This window comes from Equus przewalskii, chromosome 23 (assembly GCF_037783145.1).
Source record: "Equus przewalskii isolate Varuska chromosome 23, EquPr2, whole genome shotgun sequence".
Lineage (NCBI taxonomy): Eukaryota > Metazoa > Chordata > Mammalia > Perissodactyla > Equidae > Equus > Equus przewalskii.
Genome location: NC_091853.1, coordinates 6,160,827 through 6,178,196, shown reverse-complemented (window position 1 = coordinate 6,178,196; position 17,370 = coordinate 6,160,827). Strand labels below are relative to the sequence as shown.

General features: G+C 36.7%; 1 long non-coding RNA gene across 2 annotated transcripts in view; it reads left to right on the top strand.

The window, feature by feature from the left end:
- The window catches only part of LOC139078873 (uncharacterized), a 160,583-nt gene that overhangs the window by 5,834 nt on the left and 137,379 nt on the right, over nucleotides 1–17,370 (top strand). The window contains exon 3 of one of the 2 annotated variants that reach the window (XR_011532037.1): nucleotides 1,812–1,908. This is a non-coding gene — a long non-coding RNA (uncharacterized lncRNA). Of the gene's footprint in view, nucleotides 1–1,811; nucleotides 4,142–17,370 lie in introns of those variants that run through there. The other variant, XR_011532039.1, reaches the window with a different exon arrangement.

Sequence of the window (17,370 nt, the reverse complement as noted above, 5' to 3'; positions counted from 1 at the left end):
TGTATATGGGTTATATTTTTCTTTTTCTTTGGGTGTGTCATAATTTTCATTAAAATCTGGATATTTTAAATAATATAATCTGGTAGCTCTGGAGAAATATTCCCCCTTTTCTCAGAGTTTGTTTTATGCTTCTTGTTGCTGTAGTTGCAGTTTTTATTTTTTGAATGTAGTGACTTTCCTGGACTAAATCTGTAAAATCTGTATTCTTTGTCATATGTGGCCCCTGAATTTTCTGCTCAGTTAGCTTAGAAGTCAATTAATGATTGTATAGATTTTCTTAAAGGCTTTGAACCAATAAGTCTGCCAGCCTTTGCCAATGGGCTTTGTGTGTCTGTGTTTTGGAACGCCTTGGACACTCCTAGCAGTTTACAACACTAACTTAGCCTTTGCTTCCTAATTGAAAAGAGCCTACAGTTGGCCAGAGGTGAGAGATTAGAGCCTTTTTAGGTCTTTCCTTGGTGTGTGCAGATCCCTGCACATGTACATGCCTTCTAGATTTCCAGGAATATGTCTCAGCTTTCAAGGCCCCCTATGGACATCTCATTCCCCAAATTTCTCTTTTATGTTTTTTGGTCAGCTTCTTGTTTACCCCAAATGGTATTGCCACCACAGGCAGATTGCAGTGTTAAACAATCGCCACCAATTGGTTTTGACTAATGCTTTAGGAATAAATGTGTTTGCACTGAAAGACCTCTGAGTCAGGTAAAATAAAGACAAATCTTGTGAATGGTACTTTTCCAGGGAGATAACAAATAAGGCAAATGGTGATGGTTCCCTGGAGGATATTGAGGAAACTACAAACCTATTCTGCCCTCTGTAGCAGCGGGTAGGCTGCTGGTTTTCACAGCTACAATGGTTTTAAAGTTGTTGTTTTCTGCCATTTTTCTTGAATAAACACTTCGTAGATGATTGCAATCTTTTGATTAATTCCTCGACTTCTGAAAAAGTTGACTTTGACAATTTTGCCAGTGTTATTGCTTTTATAGAGGAACAGATTTTTAGGGGTCCTTACTTCACCATTACAAGTACTCATGCACTATTGTTTTTGATAGGAAAAAAAATCAGAAAAAATTTTCTTAAAGTAAGAAAATGGACAAATAAATTGTAATCTCTTCATTCAGTGGAACTCAGCAGTTAAAATAACGGACTAAGATTAAATATCTAAACATGGATAACTATAAAAAACCAAATTGTAGAATGATACCTACAGTAGAATATTTATATAATTAAAACGCACACTGAATAATATTTTTGATGGACACGTATATGGAGAGCAAGTTATTTTTATAAAACATGGGCTGGAGGATAAATACCATATGCATGATAGTGATAGAGAATAGGATTGGAATGAAGGAAAAAATAAGGTCAATTTTTTTCCATGATATTTTCTTTATTTTGTTAAGGAAAATCTGGACACACGAGTATTTGCTATATTATTTTGTGTGCTTCTCTTTATTTAAAACTTAGGAAGAAAGAAGAAGAAAATCACAGTAGATTAGATTCTTCTGTTCTCTGGGAATTCACTTGACTCTGTCCAATTTTTCATAATCTATGGGTGGTGAGAAAACAAAAGAGTAAGATAAACAACCACCGAACCACAACTGGGTCTGTTATAAAATGATTTTGAAATGGCTTTCAAATCTGGAATGTCGAATTCTGGTTTTCATTTTCCTTTTAAATAATCACAAGTTCAAACCAGACAGAAAAATGTGAACCATTGGCTTCCTCCTATCTAAAAATCTCCACAGTATGTCTCTGCTGCAGCCAGGGAAAAGAAACTTTTGACATTGTTTCTCTCCTTTTTCCTGCAGCGTTGGTTTGTAAAACTTGCACAGCTTCCAAAGGAGGGGAAGAGAGTTGCTTTACAATTACAACCATTTGAAAAAACAGAGCACCTGTCTTCCAGAGGTATTTGACATCCTATCAATGATGTGGAAGCACAAATATCAGTTCTTCTTTACAAATAGGAAGTGGGAGAATCTGAATCACCACGGCACAAAGTCATTTTTCTCACATGACTATTTGACAAGCGTACAGATGAAAAACAAACCCAAGCCTGGCCCCTCTTGGTCTATTCCTCAGCCAGAGAAAGTTTCAAAGCCCAACAGTGTTCTCATTATAACATGGAACCACTAGATGTCACTAAAGATAAAAATTTGAAGGTATTAGCGCTTATAAATAGGAAGCAGAAAAGGAGAGTGAAATTCACCATGTTGATGGAAAGAACTGAAATTTCCACCTTTAGGTCACACAATGGAAAGTGACCTCCCTCCAGCCCAATACCCCCCAAAAATGGTTTCAGACCCTGTATGCCATATCTGTATAGTACGGACCCATTTGGGTTGACATCAGGTTTCAACAGAAAAATAACAAAATGAGCTCACAAAACTCGAGAAGTATGTTATAGTGATGACTTTGTTAATCAAATACGGTTAAAATTCTCAGCCTCAAGTGGTGGAGTCCTTCCTAGGAATTTTGTCTAAAATTTCTGCAGCTGACCCCGGGTGGTAGTGAGACAGATTATTGAAGTTCTCTTTAGAAAGGAGAATTGAGATAAGTCTTTTTTCAAAACCGTTTCTACTGTTTGCTGTGATTTCTTTCCCCTTTCTATGTCTTTATTCTGAACACCATAACTGGCAAATAGCATGAATTCAATGTGTATTTGTTTAATGAACAGTATGAATCAAGGAAAGGAAACCAACATTTATTTAGTGCCTCTCTATGCCTTGCTCTCTACTGCTTTCTTACATTCCTTTTTTACATAATCTTCACAAAAAACCCTGTGAAGTAGTTATTGTAATCATTGCTTTCTACAAGTAATACTCATGAGATATAATCACAAGTGATCTTTGCTTTTATTTCTCATTATCCATTTGAACTTCATTCAGTAGGAAAGCTCTTTCCCCGCTCCTGGATAAAGACCTCAGGTACACCCATGACATTGCCGATCTCTTGATGCTGCTAAAAAGTCCTATAATCACTTTAAGTAGCAGAATGATCACAATTTAATCATTAAACCCATTGAATTTCATATAATAACACAACCTAATTCACTCAAAACTAAAATTTCTCCTCTTCCAAGCTAGAGCTGCTCTCCAGAAGGAGGTAAAGTATATTTCTTCTCTTTTTCTTACTCAGCTCCTCCCCAACTCCCTAACTTGGGTTGAAGAGGATGGGAAGGAAGGAGAGATGAGGAGGGCGGTAAAGTTTCTTTCTGTAAGTGGTGCTTTTGAGATATTCAGATGTCCCTATGGAAACATTTGACTGCACTTCCCAAGATGCAAGCTAAGAATTTTCTTTTGGCTGGCCATTTTCCCTCAGTTTTTCATATATTTTTATTTTCTTTAATGTACTATTAAAATTTTCTTTCATATAGTTTATTTTCTTTAATATGCTTTTTTCAATTTATTAAATAAACTGTGGCATGTTCTCCTTCGTCTGTGATAATAGAATTCCCAATTTTTAGCTGAGTACATGGCTGCACTTCCAGCCTCCCTTACCATGGTCCACGTGCAAATTCTTGGAAGCGTCCTTCAAGCGAGAGGCTTGTTTTGCTTTCTCTTTCCTCTTTTCTGCTGCCTGCTGCAAGGACATAATTGCAGACTGGACTAGGAGGTGGAAGCCCTGTGCTGCGGGCCTTGATAACCACAGAGCTGACTTGCCAGCCTTGCACAGCCTGCCTCTGGCCTTAAGCATAAACAAAGATAAATAAACTTCTTATCTACTCTGTTAAGCTTTTATTACTTGCAGACAAACATGATCCTAACTGATGGAAACATGCAACTAAATGTGATTTAATTTTAGGGAAGCTTTTGCAATAAATAAAGTTAAGATTAGAAAAATAGTCTTTACTCCTGCATCCTGATGTTTATCACCTTGCATATACAATACTGGATGAGGTTCCGGAAGAGAAGAGCACCAAGGTGAAATAGGGAGGTCCTGCCCACAAGAAGTCGCTCGCATCCCCTTCTTGTCCTCCCGGCACAGTCCATTGGATCTATATCCTGTGGCTGATTCCCTCTCCAGCGTTTCACAGCTGCTGCTTCTGTATTCTCTGAGGTTGCAAACTGTTTTGTTCTTATTAAGTTCCAAGAATATCTATTGACATAAGGGAAAATAAATAAATAAACAAATAAACTTACCACCGTTTCCTCATGCTTAACTGCCTAGAATTCTATTTCTCTTAGATAAATTGACTTTATTGTAACGTGTTATGAAAGTTGTAACAGGAAATCAGGGTTTTCTTTTTTTTTTCCCCTTAGAACAGTCAATTCTCTGTCACTTTCTGAGGCGATTAATGAACATTTCCCTGTGTGACTTCCAGTTTAACCCTATGTGCTCCATGAACCAAAGATTGCATAGTCCCTGCCTTCTTTTGCAAATTCACGTTGTGCATTCTTCACCCCGAGGTGAAGAAATGTATTTAACTTTAACTTAACATTTTCCCATCTCATTTGATTATGGGACCCTTTTATCCTATAGCACCTATTAACATGTGTGAGCAGAGCACCCTCTGCATCGTGGGGTGTCACAGTGAGCTCCTTGTAATTCCTGTGGCAATCACCTATGAGTTTGATCACTGATATTGAATAATGACAGTCTTTTCTTAATTTGCAGATAAAAGTTAGGCTTTTGGAGAGAATTTCCTTAATTTAAAGTTATTGTCATAAATTTTGCTTAAATCTTTAGTGCCAGTTATTATCTGCTTTACAAAATAAATGAGCAAGTGGGGCTGGTCCCGTGGCCGAGTGGTTAAGTTCGCGCGCTCCGCTGCAGGCGGCCCAGTGTTTCGTTGGTTCGAATCCTGGGCGTGGACATGGCATTGCTCATCAGACCGCGCTGAGGCAGCGTCCCACATGCCACAACGAAGAATATACAACTATGTACCGGGGGGCTTTGGGGAGAAAAAGGAAATAATAAAATCTTTAAAAAAAAAAATGAGCAAGTAACAAGCATATAATACCGGAAAAAAATTTAAAACACCAATAATACTTAGATTTATGGCTTATTTTTCTAAAGTAACAGTTTCCATGGCTGTGATTTCACATTACCCATATATGGCATCATCAACTTGCTAGAAAATTGTCTATCTTACAATAAAATACATTCTGACAGTATTTCATGGTTAATCTCAAAGTAGAGCTGAGGAACTAAGACCCGTCACTCTCTGGATTCAATAGTGGACGCTTGAAGGAGCAGGAAGGCATGGTGGAGGGCCTGGGGAGGGAAAGGAGGAGAGGGAGAGGAGGCATTGCTTTCTTTCTAATGAAAACTTGAAGAAGCCCACATTTCCCATGTTATAAGCCATCCCAAAGAAACTTTCTTGTTTTCTCCTCCTGTGTTCCCCCTTTCTCTCTTTACTTTCCTCTTTTCATAATGTATCAAAATGGAAAGGATTTGGTTAGGATGAGCAGAAACCATTCTGAGTCTTCTATTACCTAACATTTAATTATAGAAATGGTAAATATATGGAGCTAAAAAAAATCCCAAATGGTAAACAATATCTAACGGAAAAACCAACTGGAAAGCAGGATGTTGGCTCCATCCCCGGCATGTGCCTTATAGTTTAGTTCCATTGTATTTGATTTTTCATTTACTTATCTTTAAACTTTCCTTTTATTTAGTAGGGAAATTTCTTTAAAACTACAACTATAATTAACTATGCCTAGTTTAAAAAGAAAATTTCCCACCTTCACAGTAAAGAAAATCCCCCAAACGATAAGCCTTAATTTTTTATGGTTCCTTTCTGGAGATGTGGAAATTTGGCAGGGGGGTGTGGGGAGGCTGGTTATATTGCACTTTTATTTAGACATGGTAATTCTTAGGACAGATTACTGAATTCAGGATGAAATTTTTATGATGGGAAATGGGGAAAAAAAGATGGCCATATACAATTATAATACACAATCTACTACATTCTATTTTATGGTAAATTTGAGAATTGTTGCAAGAGACTCAAGATTCTCCCTTGGCAGCATTTATGAAAAATCTCTAATAATCTTAGGACTCTACCACCCAGTTTTTATTTTTAAAATAGTCTCATATAACACATAGAGCACAAGAACATTGTATACTACCTTCTCTGGCCTTTCACACTACCAAATTGCCGAAGTAGAGAGAAAACACAGAAAAGCATCTACATTCAATAAAAGCAAACAAACAAAAATCTCTCAAAAATTATGATCTAGTCAAACACCTAGAATTCTTTTTCAAAGCATTTAATAGAATGAAAACATTAAAGAATACTTGATGGGATTATGACGTATAAAAACTGAGAGACTGAAGATTCATCAGTGAAAAAAAGAACAGCATTCTTGCCCTCACAGTTACCCGCTGGTGTGGGGAGACAGACAATAAACAAGTAAATAAATACAAACTGTAGTATGTCTTATGTTTGTAAGTGCTACAAAGAAAAACAAGGTAGAGAAAGGGAAAGAGATTTAGGGCATAAGAGAGATGTGAGTGTAGTCTGCAATTTTAAATAGCATGGATACCAAATGCTTCAGCAAGATCATAACATTTAGTCAAAGAACTAAAGAAAGTGAGAATGAGAGCTATGTGTCTACCTGGGGGGAGGCCGTTCCAAGTAGAGGGAACAGCAGGTGTACAGGCTCTGAGGCCAGGGCATGCTTGGACTTCTCAAAGGAACACTGTAATTGGACATAAGTGAGACAGGGGTCGAGGATTAGGAGAGGAGGTGAGAAGGGGACCTCAAAGACTGGTATGGGCAGCTCACTGTTACTATGCATGAGAAGGGAAGCCATTGGAGGCTTTGGGCAGGGGAAGGACCAGAGCTGACATATCATTCTGATGCTGTTTTGAGAATAGTCTGAAATTGACCTAATGCAGAAGTACACAGACCAGTTAAGAGGTGGTGGTAATAATTCAAGCAAGAGGTGATGGTGCTGGACTAGAGTGGAAGCAGTGCAGGTAGGAACAGCAGTCAGATTCTGACTCTTTTCAAAGTGGGGCTTCTGGATTAGGTAATGGACTGGATGTGGAGATGTGAGAGAAAGAGAGAAGTCATGAACAAGCAGAAGGGTGGGCACTCCGTTCTGCAAGACAGGAAAGCCTGTGGGGGGAGCAGGGATGGTGTAGAAGACAAGGAGTTTAATTTTCATATGTTAATTATGCAGATGTTCCAGCAGAGATACTGAGCAGACAATCAGATATGAGAAAGCAGTTTATCAGATAAGATGGATCACAAGGCCCTGGAGGAGGTACGGGTTGGTCAACAAAGAGTGCAGACAAGACCAGTTATTCGTAGGGGAGAATCAGTTTAGAGCTTAAACTCACACAGTACAGCAAAAGTAACTCAAGTTGGAAGGAAAAAGTAAATGTAAAAAAAAAATAACAGTAGAAAATATAAGTAAATTTCTGACCTCTGAATGGAAAAAGATCTTTCTGAGTATAAAAATAATTGAAAAATCACAAGGGAAGATATGGGCGAATTTAGGCACCTACAAATTTGAGATACCATCAAAAACACTTAATGTGAATAATAAACTAGGGAAATATACTGCAGATATGACAAACATGGGTCAATAGTCTTACATTAAGAGGTTTTACAAGTTAGCGATAAAAAGACTAAAATCCAATATAAAAAAAGTCAAAGTTCATGAAGATACAATTTATGGAAAAAGAAAAGGCCAATAAATATATTTTAAGTGTTCAAACTGGCCAATAATCAAAATTTAAACAAAGTACTCCTGCCTCTTTCTTTGCTTATCAAAAGGCGTGTTCCCAGCAGCACTGCAGGGGAGCACTGCCGGCTGTGCTCAGACTGTCACCAGTGTTCCTGGGAGCACACGTCTGGACCTTCCTGCCCCATGATTCGGAAACATAAGTCAAGAGCCTTGGAAGAGTTCACGCTGTGACACAGCACTCACACTTCAGGAGATCTAAAAGAGATAGAGATTCATTCAAAATTTTGTTTATGGATATTTATCACGGTATTCTTCATCCTGTGAAACATAGGAATAATGCAAGTATCCATAAAAGAAAAATGATTACCTTGCTTATGAGGATCCCCCAAAGTAAAGAATACTATGCAGCTATGAAAATTATGTTTTGGAGAATTTTTAAAGATGAAAACTCTAACAATGTAATTTTTAAATAAAATCAGAATGCAAAACTACATATATCATGAAACTCATTGCATAAATGTTAAAGAAAAATATATAAGACAAAAAAATAGCACCCCATATACAAAAAAAAATTAATGGATGCTTTATTTATATAATTTAAACGCATAGGAATGGAAAAATAAGACAATAGAGATAACCTACAAGCTAGAGTTGTGAGGCCATCCTAGACCATCAAGCCCCAGCTGAGTCAACCCGGACCCTCAGAACCTCCCAGGAAACCTGTAAGATATGAGGAAATAATAAATCATTGTTTTAAGCTACTAATTTTTCTTACAATTTCTTACATCACAAAGCTAATGATATGCTTAGTTACTCAAACCCATGGAGCGGTTTTTCCTCTCTCATTGTTAAAGTATCTGGGGAAGGAAGGATCCGACTTTCAATAAGAGAAATGGTACAAGTGAACCAGCAGACAAAGGGCACATCTCATGTTGCCCCCACCCCATCGCCCACACTTTTACCTCCAGAAAAGCAAGGTTTGTCATGGATGGAACTTTCTCCCTGTTAACTCGGAGTGGTAACATAATCCCACACCGGCCCTGTGAGAAGCCTGTGAGCAAAGGCTCATTAGAGCTTCAGCACCTCGTGAGTGCTGCCTGCTTCCATGGCTTCATGAGCTATTCTTGCAAGACTCTGGGTGCCCCTTCAGTTTGTGTAATAGGAACAAAGCCTGGACCTTAGTTAACAGAATTAATAAAGTCACACTTCAGAGTGGAAGAAAGCAACTGAGTATTAAATATTTTTTGTCATGTGCCTGAAAAGGCAAGGCAAGGAATTCGAATGACATTTGAGTGTTGGAAAACAGGTTTTCATTTCTTGGCAACACATTCTAATTCTTCCTTAAAGATCTTGGGTGGAAATTTTTCCTTCCCTTGACTTTTCAGCCCATGTGTATTTCCAGGGAAATCCAATCCTTATATTTCTGATTCATTTACACTTAACTCATCACAGTGTTCTTCAAGAACTACGTCTAGTGGGCCTTTAAAACATGATTCCATTTACTCGGAGAATGACTTCTGAATCCTGCCTATCCCAGATAGCACACACACAAAGAGGAAGTGCCAGTCCCTAGGAAAATTACTGGAAGGCATTTTCATGGAGGAAATAGGACTCAATTGAATAATTTGCTTTAATGCTCCCCATGCTCCATAGAACTAAATGGAGGAAACCAGAATGTCCTGGTGGCTTCAAGCAACCAGCGATTAGTTTGGTGGAGAGGGACCTACCAGAACCATCCTGGAAATGATGACAGACTCTAGGCCTAGTGGGATGCATAGATCACCTCATCTGACTGAGTGGGCCGTCAGTAACGACTACAGTAACTGACTGGGAGCTACCCACGTGGACAGGGACTTACGTATGCTCTCCTGAACAGGATTCAGCAATCTATTTAATGACATTGAGTAAATTCAATCTGATGCACACTTCTAGAGAAAAGCACTCAACTATCTTAGAGGAGTGTTGTCCTACCTCCTTTCCTCAATCAATTCATCTACCTGTATCCTATCCTAATGTTCTCTTCAGAGAGGTTGATTCATCAGCTATCTTCCCTCTTCTGTATTCTTTGTCAATTGTTGCCCTCCAATCAGTGTATAAGCAGAGTTCTCCGTTTAAAGACCCTCCCTTAGCTTTCTGTCTCTTTATCGTTTTACTTCCTTCCCTTCAACTGGGATTCTAGAAAAATTAACTCATACTCACACTATCCGTACTTTGATTCCTAATTGCTGCTTAGCCCCTATAATCTGTCTTTAACATTTACTTAAAATTTTTCTTGCTAAGACTGGCCAAAGATCTTCATAATTAGTATGTCTAATGGAGGGGATGTGTTGCACTGCCCATCATTCTGGATATCTCTGTTGCACTGAGCACTGCAGAAGCATACCCCTTCATTCATGTGTATCACCAACAAGGAAATGTAACTGAGCTTTGGTGTCCAGGGTTTCTGTTGGGGGTCCATTAAGTAGGCATGATTGATTGAATCCTTGGCCATGTGATCTAACTAGATCTCCAGCCCCTATCCACTTCCTGCAACCCTCTACTTACAGAGTTGGTCTTTTTGTATGGCCAGAAGCTATCTAGAGGCCCACCATGAATCACCTGGTTAGCATCAACTCAGTGTAGTCTCCGGGGGTCCACCATGAACAGCAAAGACACCCCTCTTACTAAGGAAATTGTAATGGTTTTAGAGGCTCCCTCCCAGGAACCAGGGACAAAGGCCAGCTCAAATTATTTTTTATATAACACTCAGTGAAAACCATTGCAGCCACATTGAAATTCTATAGGGAAATGGTGATTCACAGAAGGGTGCTATAGGGTTTCAATACATATTGAGTGTGTGCCTGTTTTAAAAAACTCAGATTTCTGAAAACAAATCGAATACAATGATAATGGAGAGTTATGGAATAATCACATGACAGAGGGCAGAATATGTAGGCATTAAAATTATGCTCAAAGAATTTTTAAAGACAGGAGAAAAATGCTTGGATAATATTAACTTGAGAAAGATCAAGCAGGAAGGACAAAAACACAGTGAAGCAACATTAGCAAAGACCATAGTCAGGAAGGAGGGGAAATGGTGAAGGAGGAAAGAAGCTCTGGAGACTGGAAGCTCTCAGTAGACTCCAGATCCACTGCTCACCCGACAGGACCTGGGGGGCAGGAGGCTCTGAAGTCCACACTGGCTGTGAGATTAAAATGGTAAAGCTTGGTGTCCTCTCCTATATATCAGTATGAGATAGAAAATAAAGTTGCAACCTAGCCTACTTGAAGACAATGATGAGGAAAAAAATATAACTATTTCATGTTTTTATTCCTACTGAGTTCAGATTTAATTAATTGGTTTAATGAGAGAGACAGAATTTTAAAAGTGGTTACCACATTTTTATGAGTCCTGCTTTCTTACGCCAACTTTTATTTGTATATTTCCCAACTTTTTTTTCACATTGAATCTATATTTTTCTCTAAAAAAAACTCATGAGGTACAAATGCTAACATGGCATTAAGAGTGATTTTCTATTGCCTTCTCCCACCCATTTTCCTCCCCTTTTTTCTTCTAGAAAAAAATATAAAACACTTTCTACATCTTCCACAAGGAAAAGTTTTACTTTTATGCTTAGAAAGGACAACCAGTAAAATGTTTAAAAAATAGAAAGTGATTACTTACCTGACAAAACTTCAGCTGAGAATTCTTTTCAAAATCAAGTTTTCTTGATGAATATTAAATGTGTCAATGTACAAAAATGTGCTTTCCAGTTGACCCACACACTTATTGTATTAAACTAGGTGCATCTGCACCTGAGTTGGCTTTATTCGTTACATTATTTTGGGGTAAATTTTCCCCTAATTCTGAGGTTAGTAATAGAGTTGCTATCCAATGCTGATAAACTAAAGCCACCGATTTTACATTTCTTTGAATGTTAAAGTGCAATTCTAAAATAAGAAATTATCATTCTTGTATACTATACACAAACTTAGAGTCCTTTCTTAAATTTCTCCAGTGAAGTATTTTCAAATGAAGATTATTCCCATGGTAGAAAGGAAATAATATTAGGGAGAATCCAAATGTATTTTACACATTTCAGATGCAAAATGCTTTTATCATATTTAGCTTAATTTCTTATTTTGTGTTGGATATTTTTTAAACATAATAAAAATAAGTTAAAAAATTTTTTATAGAGGTAACCTTGGTTTATAATGTTATATAAATTTCAAGTGTACAACGTTGTATTTCAACTTCTGTATAGACTACATCATGTTCACCACCAAAAGTTTTGGTTGACATCCTTCACTGTACAAATGTGCCCCTTTACCTCCTTTGCCCTCTCCCCATCCCCCTTCCTCTCGGGTAACCACCAATCTGTTCTCCGTAACTGTGTGTTTGTTTGTTGTTTTTTTTTTATCCTCCATATAAGAGTGAAATCATACAGTATTTGTCTTTCTCTGTCTGACTTATTTTGCTTAGCATAATAGCCCAAAGCCCATCCATGTTGTCACAAATGGCGAGATTTCATCTTTCTTTATGGCTGAGTAATATTCCATTATACATACATACCACACCTTCTTTATCCATTCATCTGTTGATGGGCATTTAGGTTGTTTCCAAGTCTTGGCTATTGGGATTAATGCTGCAATGAACATAGACGTGCATATATCTTTTCAAATTAGTGTTTTCTGTTCTGTAGATAAATATTCAGAAGTGGAATAGCTGGATCATATGGCAGTTCTATTTTTAATTTTTTGAGAACTCTCCCTATTGCTTTCCATAGTGGCTGCACCAATTTACATTCCCACTAACAGTGCACAAGTATTCCCTTTTCTCCACATCCTCTCCAACACTTGTTATGTCTTGTCTTTTTAATAATAGCCGTTCTGACAGGCATGAAGTGATATCTCATCATGGTTTTGATTTGCATTTCCCTAACAATTAATGATGTTGAACATCTTTTTATGTGTCTGTTGGCCATCTGTATATCTTCTTTGGAAAAATGTCTGTTGAGGTCCTCTGCCCATTTATTAATTGGGTTGATTCTTTTTTGTTTTTGACTTGTATAAATTATTTATATATTTGGATATTAACCCCTTATCAGTTATACGGTCTGAAAATATCTTCTCCCAGTTGGTAGGTCATCTTTTCACTTCATTAGTCACTTCGCTTGCCATGTAGAAACTTTTTAGTTTGATGTAGTCCCATTTGCTTATTTTTTATTTTGTTTCCCTTGCCTGAGGAGACATATTCAAAAAGCTACTAGTAAGACAGAGAAAGACAAACACCATATGATTTCACTCATATGTGGAAGATAAACTCACGGACAAAGAGAACAATTCAGTGGTTATGAGGGGGAAGAGGGCTGGGGTGTGGCACAAAGAGTGAAGGGGAACACTTAGGTGGTGACAGACAAATAATAATATACGACTGGAATTTCACAATGTTGCAACCTACTATGACCTCAATAAAAAAAAGATACTGCCAAGATTCTAGGGGTTTTATGGTTTCAGGTCTTGCATTCAAGTGTTTAATCCATTTTGAGTTAATTTTGGTGTATGATGTAAGGTAGTGGTCCAGTATCACTCTTTTGCATGTGGCTGTCCAGTTTTCCCAATACCATTTATTGAAGAGACTTTCCTTTCTCCATTGTATGTTCTTGGCTCCTTTGTTAAAAATTAGCTGTCCATAGATGTATAGTTTTATTTCTGGGATCTCAGTTCTGTTCCGTTGATCTGTGTGCCTGTTTTCCTGCCAGTACCAGGCTGTTTTGATTACTACAGGTTTGTAGTATACCTTGAAATCAGGGAGTGTGATGCCTCCAGCTTTGTTCTTTTTTCTCAGGATTGCTTTGGCCATTTGGTGTCTTTTGGTGTTCCACATAAATTTTAGGATTCTTTGTTCTATTTCTATCCTGTGAAAAATTTTGTTGGGACTTTGAAATGGTTTGCATTGAATGTATAGATTGCTTTAGGCAGTATGGACATTTTAACTATGTTAATTCTTCCCATCCTTTAGCATGGAATATCTTTCCATTACCTTGTGTCTTCCTTGATTCCTTTCCATGATGTCTTATAGTTTTCAGTGTACGGGTCTTTCACTTCCTTGGTTAAATTTATTCCCGTGTATTTTATTCTTTTTGTTGTGATTGTACATGGGATTGTATTCTTGATTTCTCTTTCTGTTATTTCATTGTTTGTGTAGAGAAATGCAACTAATTTTTGTGTGTTGATTTTGTACCCTGTAACTTTACTGCACTTGTTTATTATTTCTAGCAGGTTTTGTTTTGGTGGATTCTTTAGGGTTTTCTATTTAGAAAATTGTGTCATTTGTAAATAATGACAGTTTTACTTCTTCCTTTCCAATTTGGATCCCTTTTATTTCTTTTTCTTGCCTGATTGCTCTGGCAAGGACTTCTAATACAATGTTGAATAAGAGTGGCAAAAGTGGGCATCCTTGTCTTGTTCCTGTTTTTAGAGGGATACCTTTCATTTTTTCACTGTTGAGTATGATGTTAGCTGTGGGTTTGTCATATATGGCTTTTATTATGTTGAGATACTTTCCTTCTATGCCCATTTTATTCAGATGCTGAATCTTGTCAAATGCTTTCTCTGGATCTGTTGAGATGATCATGTGATTTTTAATCCTCTTTCGTTAATGTGGTCTACCACATTGGTTGATTTGCAAATGTTGACCCATCCTTGCATCCCTGGAATAAATTCCACTTGATCATTATGTATGATCCTTTTAAGGTATTGTTGTATTCAATTTACTAACATTTTGTTGAGGATTTTTGCATCTATGTTCATCAGTGATATTGGCCTGTAATTTTCCTTTTTTTGTTGTCCTTGTCTGGTTTTGGCATCAGGGTAATTTTAGCCTCATAAAATGAGTTAGGAAGTGTTCCCTCCTCTTCAATTTTTTGGAAGAGGCCCAGAAGGATAGGTATTAAATCTTCTTTGAGTGTTTAGTAGAATTCACTGGGGAAGTTGTCTGGTCCTGGACTTTTGTTTTTTTGGAGGTTTTTGATCTCCTTATTAGTGATCCATCTATTCAGAATTTGTTTCTTCTTGATTCAGTTTTGGAAGGTTGTATAATTATAAGAATTTATCCATTTCTTCTAGATTGTCCAAGTAATTGTCATATAGCTCTTCATAGTATTCTCTTACAGTCTTTTTTGTTTCTGTGGTATCCATTGTAATTTCTCCTCTTTCACTTCTGATTTTATTTATTTGAGCCTTCTCTCTTTTTTTCTTAGTAAGTATAGCTAAAGGTTTGTCAGTTTTGTTTATCTGTACAAAGAACCAACTCTTAGTTTCATTGATCTTTTCTATTGTCTTTTTAGTCTCTATTTCAATTATTTCTGCTTTGATTTTTATTATTTCCTTCCTTCTACAAATTTTCGGCTTTGTTTTTTCTTCTTCTTCTAGTTCCTTTATGTGTAATGTTAGATTGTTTGAGATTTTAATTGTTTCTTGAGGTAGGCCTGTATTACTCTAAATTTCCCTCCTAGAGCTGCTTTTGCTGTATCCCATAGATTATGGTATGTCATATTTTCATTTTCATTTGTCTCTGAGTATTTTTTTATTTCTTTGACTTTTTAATTAACCTAATAGCTGTTCAGTAGCATTTTGTCTAATCTCCACATAATTGAGACTTTTCCAATTGTCTTCTTGTAGTTGATTTCTAGTCTTATACTGTCATTGTCAGAAAAGATGCTTGGTATTATTTCAGTCTTCTTAAGATTACTGAGCCTTGTTTTGTGGCCTAATATGTGATCTATCTTGGAGAACATTCCATGTGCATTTGACAAGAATGTGTATTCTGCAGTTTTTGGATGGAATGTTCTGTACATATCAACTAAGTCCATCTAGTCTAGTGTGTCAATTATGGCCAATGTTCCCTTATTGATATTCTTTCCGGGTGATGTATCCATTGATGCAAGTGAAGTGTTAAAGTGTCTTACTATTATTGTGTTACTGTCAGTTTCTCCTTTTTTGTCTGTTAATATTTGCTTTGTGTTTTTAGGTGCTCCTATGTTGGGCACATAGGTATTTACAAATGTTATATCCTCTTGTTGGATTGTTCCCTTTATCATTATGTAATGCCCTTCTTCATCTCTTGTTAAAGTTTTTGTTTTAAAATCTATTTTGTCTGATACAAGTATTGATATCCCAGCTTTATTTTTGTTCCCATTTGCATGAAATATCTTTTTCATCTCTTCACTTTCAGTCTGTGAGTGCCTTTAGATCTGAAATTTGTCTCTGATAGGCAGTATATACATATGAGTCTTGTTTTTTAATCTTTTCAGCCAGTCTATGTCTTTTGACCAGAATGTTTATTCCATTTACTTTAAAGTGACTATTGATAATTATGTGCTTATTGCCATTTCGTTACTTTTTTTCTTGACGGTTTTGTAGTTCTTCTCTGTTCCTTTTTTCTTCTCTTGCTCTCTTCCCTTATGATTTGATGACTTTTTTTAGTGTCATTTTTTGTGTATTTATTATAAGTTTTTGGTTTTCTTTGTTATAGGTTTTTGTTTGTTTTATTACAGGTTTTTGCTTTGTGGTTACCATGAGGTTTATATATAATAACCTATGTATATAATAAGCTATATTAACTTGATGGTCCCTTAGGTTTGATATCGTACTGAAAGCCTTACTCTTTTGCTCTCTGACCATCACCCCAGTTTTATGTTTTAGACATCATATTTTACCTCTTTTAATTTTGTGTATCCCTTAACCTATTATTGTAGTTACAGATGATTTTTGTACTTTTGTCTTTTGGCCTTTGTACGGGCTTTATAGGTGGTTGATCCTTTACCTTTACTATACATTTGCCTTGCTAGTGAAATTTTTTCTTTGATAATTTTCTAATTCCTGTTTGTGGCCTTTTCTTTTTCATTTAAAGAAGTCCCTTTAACATTTCCTGTAAGGCTGATTTATTGGTGATGAACTTCTTTAGTTTTTGCTTGTCTGGGAAACTCTTTGTCTCTCCTTCCATTCTGAATGATAACCTTGCTGGGTAGAGTATTCTTGTTCATAGGTTTTTTCCTTTCACACTTTGAATATATCATGCCACTTCTTTCTAGTCTGTAACAATTCTGCTGAAACGTCAGCTGATAGCCTTATGAGGTTTCCTTGATACATAACTTGCTGCTTTTCTCCTGCAGCTTTTAGGATTCTCTGTTTATTTTTTAATTCTTGACATTTTAATTATAATGTGTTTTGGTCAGGCCTCTTTGGGTTCATCTTGTGTCATACTCTCTGTGTTTCCTGTACCTGGATATCTGTTTCCTTCCCCACATTAGGGAAATTTTCAGCTATTATTTCTTTAAATATGTTCTTTGTCCCTTTGTCTGTCTCTTCTCCTTCTGGGACACCTATAATCTGGATGTTTGTGCACTTAGTGTTGTCCCAGAGGTCTCTTAAACTGTCTTCATTCTTCTAAATTCTCTTTTCCGTTGAACATGAGTGATTTCCTCTACTCTGTCATCCAGTTTGCTGATCTATTCTTCTGTGTCATCTGCTGTACTGTTGATTCCCTCTAGTGAATTCTTCCTTTCCATTATTGTATTCTTCAGCTCTGATTGGTTCTTTTTTATATTTGCTAATTCTTTGTTGAAGTTCTCACTGTGTTCATCTATTCTTCTCCCCTGTTCAGTGAAAATCTTTATTACCATTAGTTTGTACTTTTTATCAGGTAGATTGTTTATCTTTGTTTTGTTTAGTTCTTTTTCTG